Source organism: Rhinatrema bivittatum, chromosome 6, assembly GCF_901001135.1.
Source record: "Rhinatrema bivittatum chromosome 6, aRhiBiv1.1, whole genome shotgun sequence".
NCBI lineage: Eukaryota > Metazoa > Chordata > Amphibia > Gymnophiona > Rhinatrematidae > Rhinatrema > Rhinatrema bivittatum.
The window spans coordinates 2548159-2571284 of record NC_042620.1 but is presented as its reverse complement, the minus strand read 5'-3'; the positions used below and the strand labels follow the sequence as shown (position 1 = coordinate 2571284).

At 43.7% G+C, this 23126-nt stretch overlaps 1 protein-coding gene across 1 annotated transcript in view; it reads left to right on the top strand.

The window, feature by feature from the left end:
- Nucleotides 1–6521: 6521 nt before the first annotated feature.
- LOC115093347 (spermine oxidase-like) overlaps nt 6522–23126 on the top strand; it is a 58392-nt gene continuing 41787 nt past the window's right edge. The window contains exon 1 of the mRNA XM_029604974.1: nt 6522–6649. The gene's annotated coding sequence lies outside the window, so the exon portion shown is untranslated. The remainder of the gene's footprint in view (nt 6650–23126) is intronic.

The window sequence follows — 23126 nt, the reverse complement described above, 5'->3', positions numbered from 1 at the left end:
AATGAATTCCAGAGTTTAATTGTGCATTGAGTGAAAAAGAATTTACTTCGATTTGTTTTAAATGAGCTACTTGCTAACTTCATCAAGTGAGTGCCCCCTGGTCTTTCTATTATCTGAGAGAGAAAATAATCGATTTACATGAACTTGTTTGTTTATTTATTGCTCTATACTGAATCGGACTTATCACACCAGTTTACATTGGAAACAGAGGAATCTGTTAGAGTGGACTTCTTGTTTTACAATGGAACATGAGTAAACATGTTTAACATTTAACATTTTTAGCATTTTACATTGAAATTTGTGACATTTTACATTGAACATTTTGCATTGTATTTTTTACATTGAACATTTTACATGGAACATTTTAAATTGAACATGCACATTTTACATTTAATTTTGTGACCTGTATTATAACATGTATTGGGCTTTATGACATTTTGTAGTGGAGCTTTACATCAATTTGTGTTGGGACTTTGCGGATTATGTGGATTTGATGTGGGTGTTGAGTGAGGAGGGTGGGGGGTGTGTGTGTGGGGGGGAGCGCTTGTGTTCTTAGGTTCTAGACCTCTCATGATCTTAAAGACCTCTATCATATCCCCCCTCAGCCGTCTCTTCTCCAAGCTGAACAGCCCTAACCTCTTTAGTCTTTCCTCATAGGGGAGCTGTTCCATCCCCCTTATCATTTTGGTTGCCCTTCTCTGCATTTTCTCCAGTGCAGTGCTATCTTTTTTGAGCAATACTGATGCATTATGACATCCACTGTTTTATTCGCCATTCCCTTCTTAAAAATCCCTAACATTAAGCCCGATACAGAAAGGATTGTGGGAGAACGAGCACTCCATGTTGAGCGCCTGCTCTTCCAACGTAAAATTCAGCTTTGGTTTCCTGAACCCGCTGACAGCGATCAGTTAGGAATTCGGACGCTGGTAAACTGAGCATCCATTCTCCTAACTGGACCGGCCGGCGCCTTTTTTTTTAATTTAAAATTTTAAAATTTTTTTCATTTTTGGTTCCTCCGACTTAATATCGCTAGGATATTAAGTCAGAGGGTGTACGGAAAAGCAGTATTTTCTCTTATTTGTACACTTTTCCGGGATGCTCATAAATTACTTTATTCCCTAGAAATTCACTGTAAGAGTGACCCTTCCACTCACTCTCCCTACTCCTCTGGCCACTTTGCCCTCTCACCAAGCCCCAACTCCTCCATCTGCCAGTATCTCTCCCCTCCATTTCTAGGCTCAACCCCTTCCACTCTGGTGCACATACACACACCCTCATACAGGCTCCCTCCCTCTCTCACACACATACATTCCCTCATACAGGCTCCCTCCCTCTCTCACACACACACATTCCCTCATACAGGCTCCCTCCCTCTCTCACACACACACATTCCCTCATACAGGCTCCCTCCCTCTCTCACACACACACATTCCCTCATACAGGGTCCCTCTCCCTTGCATACACACCCACACAAGCTCCCTTTCTCTCTCACACGGGCTACCTATGTCTCTCTCTCATGCACCCCTTCACACAGGCTCTGTCTCACACATACACAATCCTTTCACACAGGCTATCACCCTCATACACACAATCCCTCCCAATCTCTCACACACATACACACTCCTTCACAATCTCCTCATATAGGCTCCCTCTCTCTGAAACCCACACTCAAGCATCCCTCTCACTCTCTCACACCTCCCTGCTTACGCCCCCTGGTCTCTCTTACACCCCCCTACTCTCTCACCTCCCCTGCTCTCTCTCACACCCCCCTTCTTACCCCCTGCTCTCACACCCCTCCCCCCTGCTCTCTCTCACACCCCCTCCACTCCTCCTCCTCTCTCACTCCTCTCCCCTCTCTCACACCCCCTTCCTCCTCCGCTCTCACACTCCCCCCCTGCTTCTCTCGCACACTTTCCTCCCCTCCCCCTCCCCACACCCCCTCCCCGTACTCTCTCTCACACTCCCTCCCCCTTCTCTCTCACACCTCCCCTCCCCCTCTCACACAAACACTCTCTACACACACTCACTCTCACCAGTGCCTTCATCTTCACTGCGAACGGCACGCGCTCCTTTCGCGGCAGCCGGGGCTTTCATCTTCGTTGCAAATGGCCGCTCTGCAGTATGCCGGGGCCTTCATCTTCGCCACGAACAGCGTGGGCTCCATTCCTGGCATGCCAGGGTTTCCTCGGCCATTTTCTATGCAGAATTGGGCAATTCTGCACGGGGGGGGGGCTGGGGGGGGCTAATTCTGTGTCACCTCTGGATCAGCTCTGGAGCCCTTGGCGTAGGAGACCCATCCCACAATGGTGGTATAAGGCCCCGATGCAGATATCCAGAGAGGCACTGTAGGAGAGACAGACTGGCAGATGTTATTACACACTCCCTGGTAGCTGAGTAGATAAGAGTTCCCAATGAGCAGTAGAGAGAGGATCGGTATTAGCAGTCTGTGATCCTCGGCAGAGGAGTCCTGTTCCACAATGGTGGTGTAGGGCCTGATGCAGATGAGCAGCGAGGAGCTGTAGATGGACAGACTGGGAAAAGTAGTACTCACTCTCTGTAGCTGATAGGTGGTGTTCCAGCAGGTTGAAGAATGGGTAGCAGGCACCAGGATAGACACACAGGCCCTCGAGGAGCGAGTACCGGTATAGAGGACAGGCACCTGGAAATAAGCAAAGGGCCCCCGAGGAGCGGGTACCCAGGTTAGTAGAACCCCGAAGGGTGAAGGCTTCCAGCAGAGTAGAAGCGGCAGAGCAGCTTCAGACCGGAGCGAATCCAATCTGTTGCTAACTCGGTGAGAGTCAGCAAATGGGCAACCTTTTGAATATGGAAGCAGAATACATATTTATTTGTTGAGCTCATTTTTTTTGCTATTCTTTTGGGTCTTTCTTCTATTGGCCAAAGTTACTGGCATTTTTTGATAAATTGTCCAGACAGTAGTAGGATGTGAAGGTGTGAGGTGACGACTAGATTTGTCTTCAATGGATACGGCTCTTAGGTGAACAACTGAAGTAGCCGTGGCTCTTACTTGACAGCTCTGAAGGCCAACCAACGCATAAAAATGCACCATACTGTAGGTAGTTGGACCAAATGCGTATGGCAACAACCACACCCAGTCTGTTAGGATCGTAGGATACAAACAATTGAGAAGCCTGACTATGTGATAGAGTGCTCTTTAGGTAATACGCCAAGGACCTTCTGTCCTCTCCTTTGTGCACATACGGCCTTAGAAAGAACATGGGCAAAACAAGAGGTTGATTCAAATGAAATGCAGAAACCACTTTAGATAGAAGCTTAGGATGGGTGTGGAGCCCCACCCTATTGTGAAAAAACTGCAGGTACAGAAAGTATGAAACTAATTTTTATAGTCTGCTAACTCTTCTAGCCAAAGTAACAGCGACTAAGAACACTTTTTTTTTTTATTTATTGAATTTTTGTTATCAAACAGATATTACACAGAAATATAAACAATAATACTTTGTGAATAACATTCAGGATTAATTTACCTTTACTTTCTGTGAAAAACCGCACAATTGACAATAGAAATTTCAGAGCCTGGCTAATGAAAAAAGAGCAGTAATTAACAAAAAACATCAAAACTAATATTGTGTTTAAACCATATCAATTGTCAATTCCTCCCAACAAACTAAGGGTAGGACGGAATTAGGATTCCAAGTATGTATGTAGTTGTTCTGGATAATTAAAGATATACCTTGTATTCTGATGTAGAAGAACACATTTACAAGGGAATTGCAATATAAATTTAGCTCCTCTTTGTATAACTTTTTCTCTCATTTTCAAAAACTCTTTTCTCCTTAATTGTGTGTGAAAGGAAACGTCAGGGAAGATTCTAATTGGATAGCCATGAAAAACTAAGAACACTTTTAATTTCAATGAAGCTGACTCCATTGGCTCTTAGGCAGGCTTTATTAGTTGTGCTAGGACAACACTGAGATCCCATTGCACATGTGGTTTTACAACTGGAAGCTTTGTATACCCCACAAGTCCTTCATGAGTTTGGATACCAGAGAATTTCCATCCACATTAAGGTGGTAAACCGCAATGGCATTGAGATGCATTTTGACTGACAAAGTACTGAGACCTGATGATGAGAGGGAGAACAAGTACTGAAACATATCTTTTGGATCACAGATGAATAGGTCCTGAGAGCCTGCTTGACACCAAGAAGAGAAACACTTCCATTTAAAGCATGTGTGACATCTGTCATCTCTAGGTTGCCAGGAACGAGAGGCCACTGCTATTACTGGCATCAGTAGCATGGGATCTTCTTAGTGTTTAGGTAATTGCCAGGTTCTTGTGGCCTGGTTTGGCCTCTTTTGGAAACAGGATGCTGGGCTTGATGGACCCTTGGTCTGACCCAGCATGGCAATTTCTTATGTTCTTATTTGGAGAGGCAAATTCAGGTTGCAGATGATGAAAACAGGAAAGTTGGGCATCTTCTGCCTGTGGCAACCACCCTCAGGTGTTGGTGGCCAGCAAGCCATAAAGAATGGGGGCCGCCATAGTACAAAAAAGAAGCTGGAAGCCTGAAATAAAGCAGGATACTGGAGCACACCAGTTAATCAGGAACATGAAGGAGGACAAGCAGGAACGCTGAAGGCAGAAACCAGAGATGAAGAAGCCTTCTGGATTCAGGCAACAAGGACAGAGTCAGGCCGATGAAAAGCCTGAGTATAAATAAAGATCTAGGCAGGGGGGAAATGAGGGGCACTTGAGGAATGAAGAGATAGTCCAAGCAACTCAAGGCACCACCTGCAGTCTGGAGCTGAAGCTGAAGCCAGCAGTGAATCCTTTCACCATACGTCCTTCTGGTATATGGCTTCCTAGCCAAAATCATAATGTCCTCAACCTCCTTAGATAGTGACAATGAGGAAACATCCATCCTGTCAAGCTGAAGGCGGGAAGGCTCAGGTGGCATAGACAACCCCCCTCCTGGTTTAGTAGAGCCGGGTCGGATCCCAAAACGAGCAGAGGATGGACTTACAACTTGATGAGGTCGGGGCTGGAGCAATGAGAATGAGGCATGTCCAGTCTTTGAGTTCTTTCTGCATTGTCCTCGCCGCCATTGGAAATGGAGGAAACATGTACAGCAGATCAACATAGCACTTGAGCAGGAAAGCAGGAAGCAGATCTGAATTTGCTTTACAGTGTGGAGCAAAATTAGTCCTCTTTTTTATCTTTTTTTTTTCATTTTTTTAAACTCTTTAACAATTTTCAAACATACAATGAATCCAATATATCTGAGTGTACAAGCTTCTATCGGAAGATAGTATACAATCCTGACTCACATCTAGATACAATGCTAAACATTATAGTATGAGTCAGTATGCTCTAAAAACATACTAATAATTATGAAACAAGTCGTTAAATAGTCCCAACCAAATCATAATGCAACTTTTCAATGTCCATTATATTTGTTACCTGCACTCGCCAGTGATCTAAAGATGGATGCGATTTCCAGAACTGCATTTTGGTGAATGTGGCAGCCAAAATTAGTTGGCTTGCTAACAGTCAGAGAGGTGGCAGGATAAGCGACCCCTGCCAAACGCCCAACAGTTCCAAAATCAGACGTAGATTAACTGGGATATCCATGATGTTGGGCATTTCCTGTGCAATTTCCCCCCAAACCATGATATCCCAGGACAGTGCCACCGCATGTGGACATATATGCCATGTTCTCCACAGCCCCTCTAGCAACTGGTATCATATGTGGAGAACATTTTAGCATAATATACTGGAGTGTGATACATCTGATGGAGGAGTCTAACCACCAATGCAATCCTTCCGTGACATATGGAAACCGGTATGCCACTGTCCAAATTCTTTTCCATGCTTTAGCATCAAGCTCTATGCGCAGATCATCACTCCATCCAGTGGATATCCTAGGGATTAAGGGAAGGAATAACCACTGAGGCAGAAGACAGCTCTAATGATTATGGCCTGCCTGGGGAGAGTACCCAGAGAAGTCTCTGTACTAAAAGTACTGCTTCCCAACGGAAGAAGGGAAAAAGCCGCTGGCAGCACGCCATGATCTAGCAGGCCTGTGACACCACATAATCAGCCCTAAGCATGGAAGCAGGGGCAGCCATGACCTCATTTCAAGGGGACCAGACTCAAAAGACGTATGAGAGACAGAAGTGGCAGGAGCCAAGCCTGGTTTCTCTGGGGGACTTCACAGATGGGGACCTTGCAGAGTCCTGTGGAGGCACTTTGGACTTTGTAAGCTTGAGGAAATAGGACCTACATTTATCAGAATCAACTCTTCCCATGTCAAGCCAAAAAAAGGCTACACCTTTAGATCGGCAGGGCCATTGCCGTCAATTCAAAGTTAAGGGGAACCAAACATAATTTTCAGGAATGTAATTTCTCCAGTTCCACACTAAAACTGTAAGGTGGTGTTGAGTCAGCATCTTGTCTGTCTCTGTTTTTAATAATAGGTTTTAATTGCCTGATATCTCTGCTTTTTTACAGGAAACCCTAGCTCGGGTTATGACAAGGGAACCTCAGGTCCTGCCTCAGGGGAGGCATCAAAGTTAACAATCCAATAGGAGGGGGCGCTGTGGGGAGTTACTCGGAGGTTACTCGGAGGTGACCCCTGGAGAAGAGGGTGATGGACAAAAAAAAGCCTACGGTGAGTCTTGAACTGGGATTTGCCCAGCTGAGCGCGAAGCCCTGCTGGTGAGGTCACAAAGTGTCTTGAACTGAGGCAGCCTCCAACCACTGCTAGCCTGGGACATGGTTCTCAGGGAGGGGGGGTTAAGTAAGGGCTGCTGGGAAAGGCCCAGCATTCAGACAGCTCGATGGCTGAGGGCTGCACAATGGTGTTGGCAAGTGAAGTTCTGTTGTTGCAGGACAGGTCTGGACTCTGAATTTGCAGTACTAGCAATTGAACAAAGAATACAATATAAGGCATTATGTATAATCCGTAAACTAATCCACGATGAAAAGCAGACTGACTTAACACGGCACTGCGGGTGCACGTACCACAAAGAAACCTGAGATCTGCAAATAAAGCTCTACTAACCATCCCCTCTGTCATATCAGCACATCTCACGCAAGTAAGGGAAAGAGCACTGTCACTGGCTGGTCCTGTGCTATGGAACACCATGCCACTCGAAATAAGACTACAGAGAAATGTGAGATCTGCTAATAAGGCTCTTCTAACCATCCCCTCTGTCATATCAGCACATCTCACGCAAGTAAGGGAAAGAGCACTGTCACTGGCTGGTCCTGTGCTATGGAACACCATCCCACTCGAAATAAGACTACAGAGAAATGTGAGATCTGCTAATAAGGCTCTTCTAAGCATCCCCTCTGTCATATCAGCACATCTCACGCAAGTAAGGGAAAGAGCACTGTCACTGGCAGGCCCCGTGCTATGGAACACCATCCCACTCGAAATAAGACTACAGAGAAATGTGAGATCTGCTAATAAGGCTCTTCTAACCGTCCCCTCTGTCATATCAGCACATCTCACGCAAGTAAGGGAAAGAGCACTGTCACTGGCTGGTCCTGTGCTATGGAACACCATCCCACTCGAAATAAGACTACAGAGAAATGTGAGATCTGCTAATAAGGCTCTTCTAACCATCCCCTCTGTCATATCAGCACATCTCACGCAAGTAAGGGAAAGAGCACTGTCACTGGCAGGCCCCGTGCTATGGAACACCATCCCACTCGAAATAAGACTACAGAGAAATGTGAGATCTGCTAATAAGGCTCTTCTAACCATCCCCTCTGTCATATCAGCACATCTCACGCAAGTAAGGGAAAGAGCACTGTCACTGGCAGGCCCCGTGCTATGGAACACCATCCCACTCGAAATAAGACTACAGAGAAATGTGAGATCTGCTAATAAGGCTCTTCTAACCATCCCCTCTGTCATATCAGAACATCTCATGCAAGTAAGGGAAAGAGCACTGTCACTGGCTGGTCCTGTGCTATGGAACACCTTGCCACTCGAAATAAGACTACAGAGAAATGTGAGATCTGCTAATAAGGCTCTTCTAACCATCCCCTCTGTCATATCAGCACATCTCACGCAAGTAAGGGAAAGAGCACTGTCACTGGCTGGTCCTGTGCTATGGAACACCATGCCACTCGAAATAAGACTACAGAGAAATGTGAGATCTGCTAATAAGGCTCTTCTAACCATCCCCTCTGTCATATCAGCACATCTCATGCAAGTAAGGGAAAGAGCACTGTCACTGGCATGCCCCGTGCTATGGAACACCTTGCCACTCGAAATAAGACTACAGAGAAATGTGAGATCTGCTAATAAGGCTCTTCTAACCATCCCCTCTGTCATATCAGCACATCTCATGCAAGTAAGGGAAAGAGCACTGTCACTGGCTGGTCCTGTGCTATGGAACACCATCCCACTCGAAATAAGACTACAGAGAAATGTGAGATCTGCTAATAAGGCTCTTCTAACCATCCCCTCTGTCATATCAGCACATCTCACGCAAGTAAGGGAAAGAGCACTGTCACTGGCTGGTCCTGTGCTATGGAACACCTTGCCACTCGAAATAAGACTACAGAGAAATGTGAGATCTGCTAATAAGGCTCTTCTAACCGTCCCCTCTGTCATATCAGCACATCTCACGCAAGTAAGGGAAAGAGCACTGTCACTGGCTGGTCCTGTGCTATGGAACACCATGCCACTCGAAATAAGACTACAGAGAAATGTGAGATCTGCTAATAAGGCTCTTCTAACCGTCCCCTCTGTCATATCAGCACATCTCACGCAAGTAAGGGAAAGAGCACTGTCACTGGCTGGTCCTGTGCTATGGAACACCATGCCACTCGAAATAAGACTACAGAGAAATGTGAGATCTGCTAATAAGGCTCTTCTAACCATCCCCTCTGTCATATCAGCACATCTCACGCAAGTAAGGGAAAGAGCACTGTCACTGGCTGTTCCTGTGCTATGGAACACCATCCCACTCGAAATAAGACTACAGAGAAATGTGAGATCTGCTAATAAGGCTCTTCTAACCATCCCCTCTGTCATATCAGCACATCTCACGCAAGTAAGGGAAAGAGCACTGTCACTGGCTGGTCCTGTGCTATGGAACACCTTGCCACTCGAAATAAGACTACAGAGAAATGTGAGATCTGCTAATAAGGCTCTTCTAACCATCCCCTCTGTCATATCAGCACATCTCACGCAAGTAAGGGAAAGAGCACTGTCACTGGCTGTTCCTGTGCTATGGAACACCATCCCACTCGAAATAAGACTACAGAGAAATGTGAGATCTGCTAATAAGGCTCTTCTAACCATCCCCTCTGTCATATCAGCACATCTCACGCAAGTAAGGGAAAGAGCACTGTCACTGGCTGGTCCTGTGCTATGGAACACCATCCCACTCGAAATAAGACTACAGAGAAATGTGAGATCTGCTAATAAGGCTCTTCTAACCATCCCCTCTGTCATATCAGCACATCTCACGCAAGTAAGGGAAAGAGCACTGTCACTGGCTGGTCCTGTGCTATGGAACACCATCCCACTCGAAATTAGACTACAGAGAAATGTGAGATCTGCTAATAAGGCTCTTCTAACCATCCCCTCTGTCATATCAGCACATCTCACGCAAGTAAGGGAAAGAGCACTGTCACTGGCAGGCCCCGTGCTATGGAACACCATCCCACTCGAAATAAGACTACAGAGAAATGTGAGATCTGCTAATAAGGCTCTTCTAACCATCCCCTCTGTCATATCAGCACATCTCACGCAAGTAAGGGAAAGAGCACTGTCACTGGCTGGCCCTGTGCTATGGAACACCATCCCACTCGAAATAAGACTACAGAGAAATGTGAGATCTGCTAATAAGGCTCTTCTAACCATCCCCTCTGTCATATCAGCACATCTCACGCAAGTAAGGGAAAGAGCACTGTCACTGGCTGGTCCTGTGCTATGGAACACCATGCCACTCGAAATAAGACTACAGAGAAATGTGAGATCTGCTAATAAGGCTCTTCTAACCATCCCCTCTGTCATATCAGCACATCTCACGCAAGTAAGGGAAAGAGCACTGTCACTGGCTGGTCCTGTGCTATGGAACACCATCCCACTCGAAATAAGACTACAGAGAAATGTGAGATCTGCTAATAAGGCTCTTCTAACCATCCCCTCTGTCATATCAGCACATCTCACGCAAGTAAGGGAAAGAGCACTGTCACTGGCTGGTCCTGTGCTATGGAACACCTTGCCACTCGAAATAAGACTACAGAGAAATGTGAGATCTGCTAATAAGGCTCTTCTAACCATCCCCTCTGTCATATCAGCACATCTCATGCAAGTAAGGGAAAGAGCACTGTCACTGGCTGGTCCTGTGCTATGGAACACCATCCCACTCGAAATAAGACTACAGAGAAATGTGAGATCTGCTAATAAGGCTCTTCTAACCATCCCCTCTGTCATATCAGCACATCTCACGCAAGTAAGGGAAAGAGCACCTTCACTGGCTGTTCCTGTGCTATGGAACACCATCCCACTCGAAATAAGACTACAGAGAAATGTGAGATCTGCTAATAAGGCTCTTCTAACCATCCCCTCTGTCATATCAGCACATCTCATGCAAGTAAGGGAAAGAGCACTGTCACTGGCTGGTCCTGTGCTATGGAACACCATCCCACTCGAATAAGACTATAGAGAAATGTGAGATCTGCTAATAAGGCTCTTCTAACCGTCCCCTCTGTCATATCAGCACATCTCACGCAAGTAAGGGAAAGAGCACTGTCACTGGCTGGTCCTGTGCTATGGAACACCATCCCACTCGAAATAAGACTACAGAGAAATGTGAGATCTGCTAATAAGGCTCTTCTAACCATCCCCTCTGTCATATCAGCACATCTCACGCAAGTAAGGGAAAGAGCACTGTCACTGGCTGGTCCTGTGCTATGGAACACCATGCCACTCGAAATAAGACTACAGAGAAATGTGAGATCTGCTAATAAGGCTCTTCTAACCATCCCCTCTGTCATATCAGCACATCTCACGCAAGTAAGGGAAAGAGCACTGTCACTGGCTGGCCCTGTGCTATGGAACACCATGCCACTCGAAATAAGACTACAGAGAAATGTGAGATCTGCTAATAAGGCTCTTCTAACCGTCCCCTCTGTCATATCAGCACATCTCACGCAAGTAAGGGAAAGAGCACTGTCACTGGCTGGTCCTGTGCTATGGAACACCATGCCACTCGAAATAAGACTACAGAGAAATGTGAGATCTGCTAATAAGGCTCTTCTAACCATCCCCTCTGTCATATCAGCACATCTCACGCAAGTAAGGGAAAGAGCACTGTCACTGGCTGGCCCCGTGCTATGGAACACCATCCCACTCGAAATAAGACTACAGAGAAATGTGAGATCTGCTAATAAGGCTCTTCTAACCATCCCCTCTGTCATATCAGCACATCTCACGCAAGTAAGGGAAAGAGCACTGTCACTGGCTGGTCCTGTGCTATGGAACACCATCCCACTCGAAATAAGACTACAGAGAAATGTGAGATCTGCTAATAAGGCTCTTCTAACCATCCCCTCTGTCATATCAGCACATCTCACGCAAGTAAGGGAAAAGAGCACTGTCACTGGCTGGTCCTGTGCTATGGAACACCTTGCCACTCGAAATAAGACTACAGAGAAATGTGAGATCTGCTAATAAGGCTCTTCTAACCGTCCCCTCTGTCATATCAGCACATCTCACGCAAGTAAGGAAAGAGCACTGTCACTGGCTGGTCCTGTGCTATGGAACACCATCCCACTCGAAATAAGACTACAGAGAAATGTGAGATCTGCTAATAAGGCTCTTCTAACCATCCCCTCTGTCATATCAGCACATCTCACGCAAGTAAGGGAAAGAGCACTGTCACTGGCTGGTCCTGTGCTATGGAACACCATGCCACTCGAAATAAGACTACAGAGAAATGTGAGATCTGCTAATAAGGCTCTTCTAACCGTCCCCTCTGTCATATCAGCACATCTCACGCAAGTAAGGGAAAGAGCACTGTCACTGGCTGGTCCTGTGCTATGGAACACCATGCCACTCGAAATAAGACTACAGAGAAATGTGAAATTATTCAAAACTAATCTGAAAACCTGGCTTTTTAAACAAGCATTTTATAAAGATAAAGAGAAGGAGAAAAACAGATGATGAATAAAGATGCACTAAGTTAGAAGCTGTTATTTTTAACCTACCAATGCATAGTAATGGTAAAACCAAACCGCCTAAATGTTCCCAACAAACAAGCTTAACATACACACTTAGGGGTAGATTTTATAAATTTACGCACCAGGTGCGAACAAAAGTACGCTGGATTTTATAAGATACGGGCTACGCGCGACCCGGGGGCTGGTCTGGAGGCCTCCGGGCCGGCGCCACGCCCCTGGTCCCGCCCCTTTTACGAAGCCCCGGGACTTATGCGCGTCCCGGGGCTATGTGCGCGCCGGCGGCCTATGCAAAATAGACACGCGCAGGGCTTTTAAAATCCGACCCTTAGTTTATAATTATGAATTGTTACTGTACTATGATGGTACATAACCAGTTTGTAATCTATACCACCCATATGTTTCATTGTTGTGCCCTTATGTAAACCGTTGTGATGGTTATCTAACTTAACGATGGCATAGAAAACTTTTTAAATAAATAAATAATCTGGTAGGTATGACCAGACATGAAAAAATCATCTGCTGTGCGTAACTGACTGCTGAACTGGTTCGGTGGGGTTGTGAGAGAGAACTGCGCCTATTATTTGAATATAAAGGAAAACCATGTTTGTGTCCAGGAGGGGCCTTAACCCGACAGTGGGATAAACATGGGATCCTTAGTAGCAAGAGGATGGAAATGAATACAGGGATAACTTGCATGAGACTGTAGTAACAACCCAAAATAGGAATGATATGGTATTGCAGCAAATCTTTGAGAAAGCATTGGGGTAACCTGCACGGAGAGACAGTTACAACCCTATGAGGCAGTAGTGGTAATTTTGAATGGATGGGTCAAGGGGTTTGGATGTCAGGTTCCCTGTGGGAATGTATATTTCTATCTATCCGGATTGCTGCTGGGCAGATTGGATGAGCCATTTTAGTCTTTATGAGATCCATATTCAAAAGCCATTTAGGTATATTCAGCCTTTATCTGGCTAAATTCTAGCCAGCTATTAAATTAGGAGGCTAGAATTTAGCTGGATATGGAGGAAATGATGTCCTTGATGGAGATGGCAGATTAACTAGTAAATCTTGTTACATCGGAGCCTCTAGAACCCCATTTTCTACTATTTTAATCACTCTGCTTTATTGTGCTAAGCAAAAATCGATAGATTTTCATCAATATTCCTATCGTAAGGGTGATACAGCCGAGAACTGGGAAGGCCATGTTGCCAATGACCCAGAAGGCCTGGAAGAAGGCTCTGGCCCTATGGATGTGCCACTAACTCTTTTGGCAGACTTACCCTATTGTGACAAATTCAGGGAATGGTTTTGCAGTCTGCGTAAAGATTTAAAGGACCACAAGAATGAGTTAATCGGCATGATGGTAGAAATTAAGGAGGAGATTGTCACCTTAGGGCATCTGTAGACGAGCTCAATACCCACCTAGACTACCAAGTGGAGACATCTAAAATCTTCAGGAGCTTTGCTCCACCTTGCAAGATGATACATTTCTACTGAAAGAAAACCTGGCTGACCTAGAGAACAGGGCCCGTTGGAGCAATTTCTGCTTTCGTGGTTTTTGGGAGTCTCCTGAGAATGCCGATTGTGTAGCTTTCATTGAGCGTTTCTGCAGATTTCTCTTCCTGTTCTCCTCTGAAGATGGAGATTGCAATTCCTCAACTGTTAAATTGGATTAGGCCCATCGGGCTCTGGGACCTCCCAATAATAACCTACCCCGTGATGTCATAGTTTGCGTTCATGATTTCATGGTGAAAGAAAAATTGCTTCGTCTGCTAAAAAACAACTCTCATGGTCCTGGGAGGGCCAAGAGATATCGATATATGCTGACCTTTCCCATGCTACTCTTCAAAATCGACAAGAACTACGTGAAGTTACCTCCTTCCTTCAAAAGGTGAACATTAAATATCGGTGGTTTCATCCTTTTAGATTATCTTTCTCCATTGAGGGCATGACTCCTAAAGTTCATTCTGTTGTGTATGCTGCTTCTGCTCTTCGATGCCGTGGCTTCATTGTTTCTTTGCAGGCACCGCAGACGGCAAATGTTTCCAACGTGAAGTCCTCACTTCCAGCATGGTGACGTGTGGGCAAATGCAATAGCAGATTGAGGAGGCAATCCGGCAGATCTTCTGCTTCAAAGGCCCTCACATGATTTTCCTTTCCTTAGGCAATGCTAATTGTTGTTGCTCAAATTTTTCTCCAATTCAGCTTGGCTAGGTTCGCTATTCATGTGGTGCTCCTTTTATTGTTGTGATGGTTCTATGCTCCTTGTGATATGATCAGTTATTATGTTCTATGTAGATGTTGTTTCTTCTTTATTTTTTCCGTGGATGATCGATCTTCCTCCATTGGTACAACTGGAGTGGATCTGCATGGAGGTCTTAGCTGATCTGATTTGTTCTGGAGTGGGGAGATTTTTGGGGACGGGTGGGAAGGGGGTTCTTTCTGCACTTTTGGTTTTGTACTTCTTCTCTTTTCTTTTCTCTCTCAAAGGATACCCTTTATTTTCACATGGAGTACTATTCAGGGAGACAACTCTTTTTTGTACTTCTCGCAGGCTGGGTCTCCTTCCTTTTAGTATTTCTTCTGGGGTGGTTTGTATTGGTATTTCCCCCTGTATTCATCCATATTTAATAGCTTCTTTTCATATTATTTCTATCCATGCTAAGGGGCTTAATTCACTGTATAAGAGGCACCTTCTTTTCAGGAAAATATCCTGCACTCGAGCTGACATCGTTTTTGTCCAAGAAACTCATTTAAAGGGTAGATTTGAGCACGTGCTCCATTCTTCTAGGTTCCAACACTCTTATTTTACTTCCTGTTGCAAGGGTACCAAATATATAGGTGTCTGCATCTTGTTTTCCCAAGGTTTTACTTTTGATTGCAAACAATGCATAAAGGATCCTTTGGGTAGAGATTTAGTCTTACAGATCCTGGTGAATGGTGTTCTGTATACCTTGGTGAACATTTTACATTTTACTCCAATTCTCATAATCCTTATTCGAGAATTGATTACTTGTTGGTGGACAAATCTATTCTTAATAATGTCACTGCTATGGGTATAGAAGCTATAGTTTGGTCTGATCATGCCGCCAATTATGCTAATTATGATCAGAGGCATACATTTTGGCATTTAAATGTAAAATATTCTTATATCTATTTAATACCATGTTATAATGTAAAATAGGGCTGTTATCACCCTATTCCTTTAGTTATCTGGAAACCGATGTGATATCTCAATCGAATGTCGGTATACAAAAGAAATAAATAAATAAAATAAATAAATTGTTGTTGTTGGACAAGGATTATAATTTATCCTTAGCCAATGATATTCGCGATTTCTTGGTTCGCAACGACTATGGTGACTCCTCCCCTATTGTCATATGGGACTGCCTTAAGGCTTATGTTCAGGGTCTTTTGATTTGTAGAGTCTCCTTTGTTAAAAGGCAGAGAGAAAAAGATTGTGTGGCTTTAAGGCACAGTATTCATTTGCTATCTCTCTAACATCTTTGTGATGGCTCACAACGCACTTTGTCTAAGTTATCTAAGACCCGAGAGGACCTGAAGCATCTTGAAGTGTCCAGTCTTGCTCACATCCTCAATCTTGTGAAGCAAGAATATTTTGAAGGTGGAGACAAAGCTGGGAATTGTTGACTAATAAATAAAAAAGGTTTCTCTTCAAAATCATGTGTTAAAATTAAGGATGACACTGGGGCAATTCTGACTAATACTACTGATATTCGGAACAGATTTCTTAAATTTTGCTGGGACTTATATAGTTCTGATGCTTCTATACCCTTGGCTTCAATTGAGGCTTTTTTTCAGGATCTTTCCTTAGCTAGATTGACAGAGGAAATGAAGGAGGCGTTGGATAAGGAAATCTCTAATCCAGAGATTTTGTTAGCTATTAAGAATCTCAAAGTGGGTAAGACGCCTGGACCTGATGGATTGTCAGCTCAATTCTTATTTATTTATTTATTTATTTATTTATTTATTTATTTATTTATTTATTTAATTAAAATAATTTATATACCGCAAATTAAACAGGGTCTGTCTGACTAAGTGCTTTACAAAAATTTTTAAAAACATACATAATAAAAATTCGCAAATTAAAATAAACAGACTATCGAAAAAAAATAACATTTTACCGAAGGATATTAAAAAAACGTTTGACACAACTTTAAGAGACAGGATTAAAAAAATAAAAGCAGATATGATGTTCAGACTATAAGTTTTTTTCTAACTTTAGAGTGTTGTTAAGTAATGTTATAAGCGGCGGCAAAAAGATAAGTTTTCAAAGCCTTTTTAAATTCTCTTTTGTTTGATATTAAACGGATTTCATCAGGGATAGTATTCCAAAGAATTGGTCCGGCGACAGAAAAAGCACGTTTCCTGGTAAATTCTAAATGAGCAAGTTTTACTGATGGTATTTCCAACATGCATTTGTCCATTGATCTCAGTTGTCGTGTAGGTTTGTAAATTCTGAGCAGTGAGCAAAGCCATATTGAGTTTTCATTATATAAAAGGTTGTGTATAATGTTAAGTATTTTATAAGTAATACGGTAAGGTATAGGCAGCCAGTGTAAATGTATTCATTCTATAAACAGTTTGGTCCCTTTTTGGTAGCCCATTTTCAAAAAGTATTTAATTTTTTGAGATTGGAGGGATCTTTACTTCCGGATTCTAATGTGGCCAGTATTACCATTATTGCTAAACCTGGCCAGGATCCTATGGTCTGCGGGTCCTATCGGCCTATTTATTTAATAAATCTTGACCTCAAAATATTGGATAAAATATTAGCTGCTCGCCTTAATACTTTTATTGGGCAACTTATCCATCAGGACCAGGCAGGGTTCGTTCCTGGGAGGATGGCGGGGGATAATGTATGTAAGTTGGTGGATATTATGTGGTGGGCCCATAAAGAGAGTATCCCTTCTATCTTCCTCTCTATCTAGATTTAATTCTTAGTGGAACGCAGGATTTGGTGAGAGAGGTAATGCTGGTGGGGTCACTTGGCAACAGTGATCAGAACATGATCAAATTTAAACTAATAACTGGAAGTGGGACAATAAGTAAATCTACAGCTCTAACACTAAACTTTCAAATGGGAAACTTTGATAAAATGAGGAAAATAATTAGAAACAAAACTGAAAGGTGCAGCTGCAAAGATTAGAAGTGTTCAACAGGCTTGGACATTCTTTAAAAATACAATCCTAGAGGCGCAGTCCAGATGTATTCCACACATTAAGAAAGGTGGAAGGAAGGCAAAACAATTACCGTCTTGTTTAAAAGGTGAGGTGAAAGAGGTTATTTTAGGCAAAACAAATCCCTCAAAAATTGGAGGAAGGATCCATCTGAAGAAAATAGGATAAAACATAAGCATTGTCAAGTTAAGTGTAAAACATTAATAAGACAGGCGAAGAGAGAATTTGAAATGAAATTGGACATAGAGGTAAAAACTCTTAATAAAAACTTAAAATATCCAAAACAAGAAACCTGTGAGGGAATCGGTTGGACTACTAGATGACTGAGGAGTTAATGGGGCTCTTAGGGAAGATAAGGCCATTGCAGAAAGACTAAATGAATTCTTTGCTTCCGTGTTTACTAATGAGGATGTTGGGGAGATAACAGTTCCAGAGATGGTGTTCAAGGATGATGATTCAGATGAACTGAACCAAAACACTGTGAACCTGGAAGATGTAGTAGGCCAGATTGACAAGCTAAAGAGTAGCAAGTCACCTGGACCGGATGGTATGCACCCCAGGGTTCTGAAGGAACCCAAAATTGAAATTTCTGATATATTAGTTAAAATTTGTAACCTATCATTAAAATCATCCATTGTACCTGAAGAGTGGAGGGTGGCCAATGTAACTTCATTCTGGTGGGGAGAGATACACGACAAGGTTGTTCCCTATCACCCCTGTTGTTTGCTGTCTTTCTTGAACCCCCCTTGTTATTAAAATCTGCAATGATTGATTTATCTCCGGGTTTCAGATAGGCTCTTAAACATTTAAGCTTTCCCTCTTTGCTGATGATATTATGTTTACTGTTAGTGACCCTCATACTTTCTTGACCTCTATAGAAAAGGTTTTTGGAGACTTTAGTAAAGTGTTTGGATTTAAGGTTAATTGGGAGAAGTCTGAGGTCCTTAATATCTCGTGTAATTCCGATACTGAAACCTTTTTACACCAACACCACCTGTTTAAATGGGCACAGAGTAAGGTTAAATATCTTGGGGTTTATCTTGGTAGGCACCTGAATGATCTTTTAGATTTGGATTATCCCCTTTGCTTAAAAATCTTTGGCAAGGAGAATGAAGGCAAGATGGCGGCATAGACAAAACGTGGATCGTACACTGTGATTTTGTCGAGTGAATTTTCCTGGAATAACTTTTAGAAGGCTGCCAAAACGAAAGGGGAAAGTGAGGGTTTTTCCCTCTGAACCCATACCTACCCTGACACAGTTGGAGATCCTGCAGTTTTTGTCTCAACCAGATTGTTTGGAGGGAGTCAGGGTGCCCGATGGAGGTCCTAGCGTGGGAGATCAGGAGCCTCTTGCGGAGAAGACGTCCCTCAGCCCGGACGCTTGACAGCCTCCTGCGCAGCGAGACCCCAGCGGAGAAGCGTCGCAGTCGCAGACTGCTGACGCAGTTGGTGCGACTGAGTGCAAGGGAGCTTCTACCAGCAGTTTGCAGGATGTGGACAGTCTTGCTGGTGCCGGAGCAGAGACGAACGCTGGTGCAGGAGACAACCTGATAGTCCGACCGAAGGTCTATTTGGGGAGAAAAAAATCTATAAATCCTATGGACGGAGTCCAGGAGTCATCGCCTGCCTGCATTTACCCTGAGGCAGTCACCCTAGAAGCTATCTGGGCCTTGATGGCGGGCTTCGGTACTTCCCTAAAGCGACTAGAAAGCAAAGTGGACTCTATTGCATCTACTAGATAAATGAAGCTTGACCGATGTGCCGCAAATGTGCAGTAGAGAGCAACTCTACCGCGCATGTGCGGGCAGCACGTTGGTCAGAGCTTGCCTGTAACAAAAATGGCGCGGCGAGGAGCAGTAGCGGCGGTGCGAGGGAGGGAGGGAGGGACGGACCTCTGGCGCGGCGAGGAGCAGTAGCGGCAGCGCGAGCGAAGGAGGGAGGGACGGATCTCTGGCGCGGCGAGGAGCAGTAGCGGCGGTGCGAGCGAGGGAGGGAGGGAGGGACGGACCTCTGGCGCGGCGAGGAGCAGTAGCGGCGGCGCGAGGGGAGGGAGGGAGGGACAGACCTCTGGCGCGGTGAGGAGCAGTAGCGGCGGCACGCGCAAGGGAGGGAGGGACCTCCCCCAGAGATCTTCCGTCTGCGCCATCCGAAGGGGTTGTGAATGAGCTGAGAGGGGGAGTGGGGGGGGGGGAAGAGAATGAGGGGAGGGGGAGAATGAGGGGTAAGGAAATGGACCGAAAAAAAAAAAGGTAATGTAGCCCGTTGTTACGGGCTTAACGGCTAGTACAATAATAAAAAAAAGATGGCAGAGATTCAACAAGTTACATCTACATTTACAAATAAAGTAACTGAGATAGAGAATAAAATATTGGTGGTTTCAAATGTAAATTCTGCAATAATTAAGGATCAGCTTGCATCCTCTAGAAGACTGGAGATGAGAGAAAACAATACCCCTCAGTTGAATTTGCGGATTTTAAATTTTCCTCAAATTGTTGGGGAAATTTCTTACTTCACCCTTAAACGTTTTCCTGATTGAAGCCCTGGCTTTTCCCGAGGATAAAATCCCGTCAGTTAATTCGTGTCGTTTTTTGAATAAAAGGGCTTGAAATGTGGAGAATGCTCCGGGCTTGCCTGTCTCTCATAATTTAACACATTTTCTAGAAAACTCAAGTTTAGAAGTATTAGGAAAACGTTACTGGTTTCATTTATTTCTGCTAAAGATGTAAATGATGTTATGAGAAATTTGTTTAGAAAGTTTCCAGTTACCTTTTATGACCAAACCATAAGAATTTATCCAGATTTATCTCCAATTACACAGAGGAGGAGAAGAGAATTTTTGGTTTTCAGACAAGAGGTTCTTTCCTTGGCTTTCACTTTTACCTTAAGATACCCATGCAGATGCCTTCTAACAAGAGGTGATGAGTCCTTTGTTTTCACACAAGCAGAGCAAATACAGCAATGCATTTGGGCCCGTAAGCCATCCTCCTCTTCTCTGGTAGCGAGTTAGGATGAGGGAAACTGTCAAGATTTGGTAATAAATCTATGTAATGCCATTTCTTTTTTCAAGCTTTTCTTGGTATTGTCTCCTACATTTCTCTTGCCCCCTCTTAAGATTTAATTTTTCCTGTTTTGTAACATAATAAGAAATGGAAAGCATTGTTTATTTTTTTTTGTTAATTATGGATATATCTGATTGTGAAGAGTCTACAAATCTTTTCAGTTTGTAAAAATGTAAAATGCTAAATAAAGAATTAAAAAAAGAAATCTTGGCAAGATCTGGAACAATGGGAACATATGTCTCGTTCTTGGTTTGGCAGGATATCTGTGATAAAATTGAATGTTTTACCAAGACTGCTCTATCTGTTTCAGACTTTGCCAATTCACGTGTCTGCTAGCTTGTTAAAATCCTGGCAGCGGAAACACTTTAGTCTTATTTGTAAAAGAAGACCTGCCAGGTCATGTATAAACCTAAACATGACTAAGTGTACCGAATATTTTGTGGCACTTTCTGGCCACTCAGCTATGCTCGGTGGTTGCATTGGGTTTGCTTGGCGCAGTCTTGGATGGCCTCTATGCCCCTTTGGCAGCCCCGTCACGCCTGGGGTGGTTGTTCTGATAAGGCACCGTCTACCTGCAACACGTTAAGTCTTTGGAAGGGATGTTGGCTCTTAGTGGGAACTCGGGATTAATTTCTTTCTTCTCACTTGTTTCATAATTTCTTTTCCTTCTTGTGTTCCCCTTCATGTCTTTCAACTCTGGAAGGATTGTGGTACTTTTCTTGTGGAACGTGTGTGGTATGTGGGTCGCATGGTTTCTTTGATCCTTTGTGCCTGTGGCACGACCTTCCCCCTCTCAGAGTTTCTTTCTTATCAGCAGCTCTCTCATATTTTACGTAGTATCATCATTGGTTCTCAGTTGATACCTGGGAAATCTCTGTTTGAGGGTTATTGCATTAAGGTGGGGGTTTAATGAAGGGTTTAATTTTCAAAATGTAGTGTTGCTGAATTCTCAAGTGGATGGTAAACCCTCGCTTATTCAAGCTTGGGAGACAGATCTGGGTCGCTGTCTTTCAGGGGATGAATGGGATGTTATTTTTCTTAAAATTAGCAAATTGCTTATCTCTTCCTTAATTTTGGAAAATAGATATAAACTATTGTATCGCTGGTATTATACCCCTGATAAGGTACCCAGGTTCTGTCCCACTGTTAGTAATTTGTGCTGGAGGGGTTATGACCCTGTGGGATCCTTTTTTCATATCTGGTGGGCTTGTCCGGTTTCTCAGTTGTTTTGGGGGCAGATAATGACCCTTCTTGCTATTACATTGTTGGCAGAGATTGCACTTCTGGTCGTTCAGGAACTGCTTCCCAGCAGTTCATACAGCAGGTTTGGATAGGGAAACATGCTCCACCTCTGCATAAGGCCTTGTCTAGACTTGATACAGTGCGTGCATTGAGTAAAGTTACAGCTCTTAAACGGCATAATTTGTGGAAATTTCACTCCATATGGGATCCTTACATATCCTGGAGGGGGCGTATAATTTGACAGCTCTTTCTTTCCTAGGTTATTCCTTTGATTTGTTGCTTAATTTCACAGTATATTGAAACAAGGGGTAGCAGCATTTGTATATTTGCAGAAAGTCTGGGCAGGGAGGGTGAGAGATCATATTTGTTAATTTATTGATGTTCTCAAACGCTTGATTTGTACCTATCTCTGTTTTCTTTTTGTTCACGATACAGAATTATTTTTCTTTTTTGATCGATAACAATAAAGTGTTATTTATAAAAAAAAGAATTTAGCTGGATAACTTAGGGACGGTCCGGGGCGTAACTGGGAGGAGTTGAGTTAGCCGGCTATCCAAAGGTAGCTGGCTACATTCAGTAGTGTGGCTATTGACTATGCCTCCAAAGTTAGCCGGATAACATTATCCAACTAACTTTGCTATCCGGACTGTGTCTGAATAAAGACCTTCATGTCCCAATCATTTTCTATCTTGTTATGTTCCTGGCACCACACAGTCTGTCCAGAAAATAATGGGGGTAAAATAGCGCATGCATGATTTACCTTATCAATCTAACCTCACCTCCAAGAGGGACAAGAGTCACCCAGTGCAATCTACCCTGGTAACAGGCTCTAAAAATTTATTTATTTATTTATTTAACACTTTTCTATACCGACCTTCATAGTAATAACCATATCGGAGCGGTTTACATCGAACAAGGGTAAAAAAACTGAAGCGACAACTAAAGTAATTAAACAATTGAAGTGGAAAAAAGGCAAAGTTACATTCAACAAGGAGTAAGAACTTGGAAGCTTAAACAGCTGGAAAGAGGTTAAAGCAGGTATAAATTATAAATATAATACAATAGAGAAGACAGGTTAAAGCATAATGTGCTTAGAAGTGCCAGAGTCCATCGTTCAGGAGGAGAAAAAGACCATCGATGTGTGTCTGGGGGGTCAGAGAAGGCTTGGTGGAAGAGCCACGTCTTGAGTTTTTTCCTGAATGTTAAAAGGCAGGGTTCCAATCTGAGGTCTGAGGGGATGTTATTCCAGATAGATGGGCCTGCTATCGAGAACGCTCGGTCTTTGGTCGAGGTGAGGCGTGTGGCTTTAGTTGGGGGAAATTGCAGAGTTCCTTTGTGAATTTCTCTAGTTGGTCTGTTGGAGGAATGTAGTTTGAAGGGGATTTCAAGGTCGAGTTGAAGTTGATGGTGGATGGATTTGTGTATTAGGGTGATT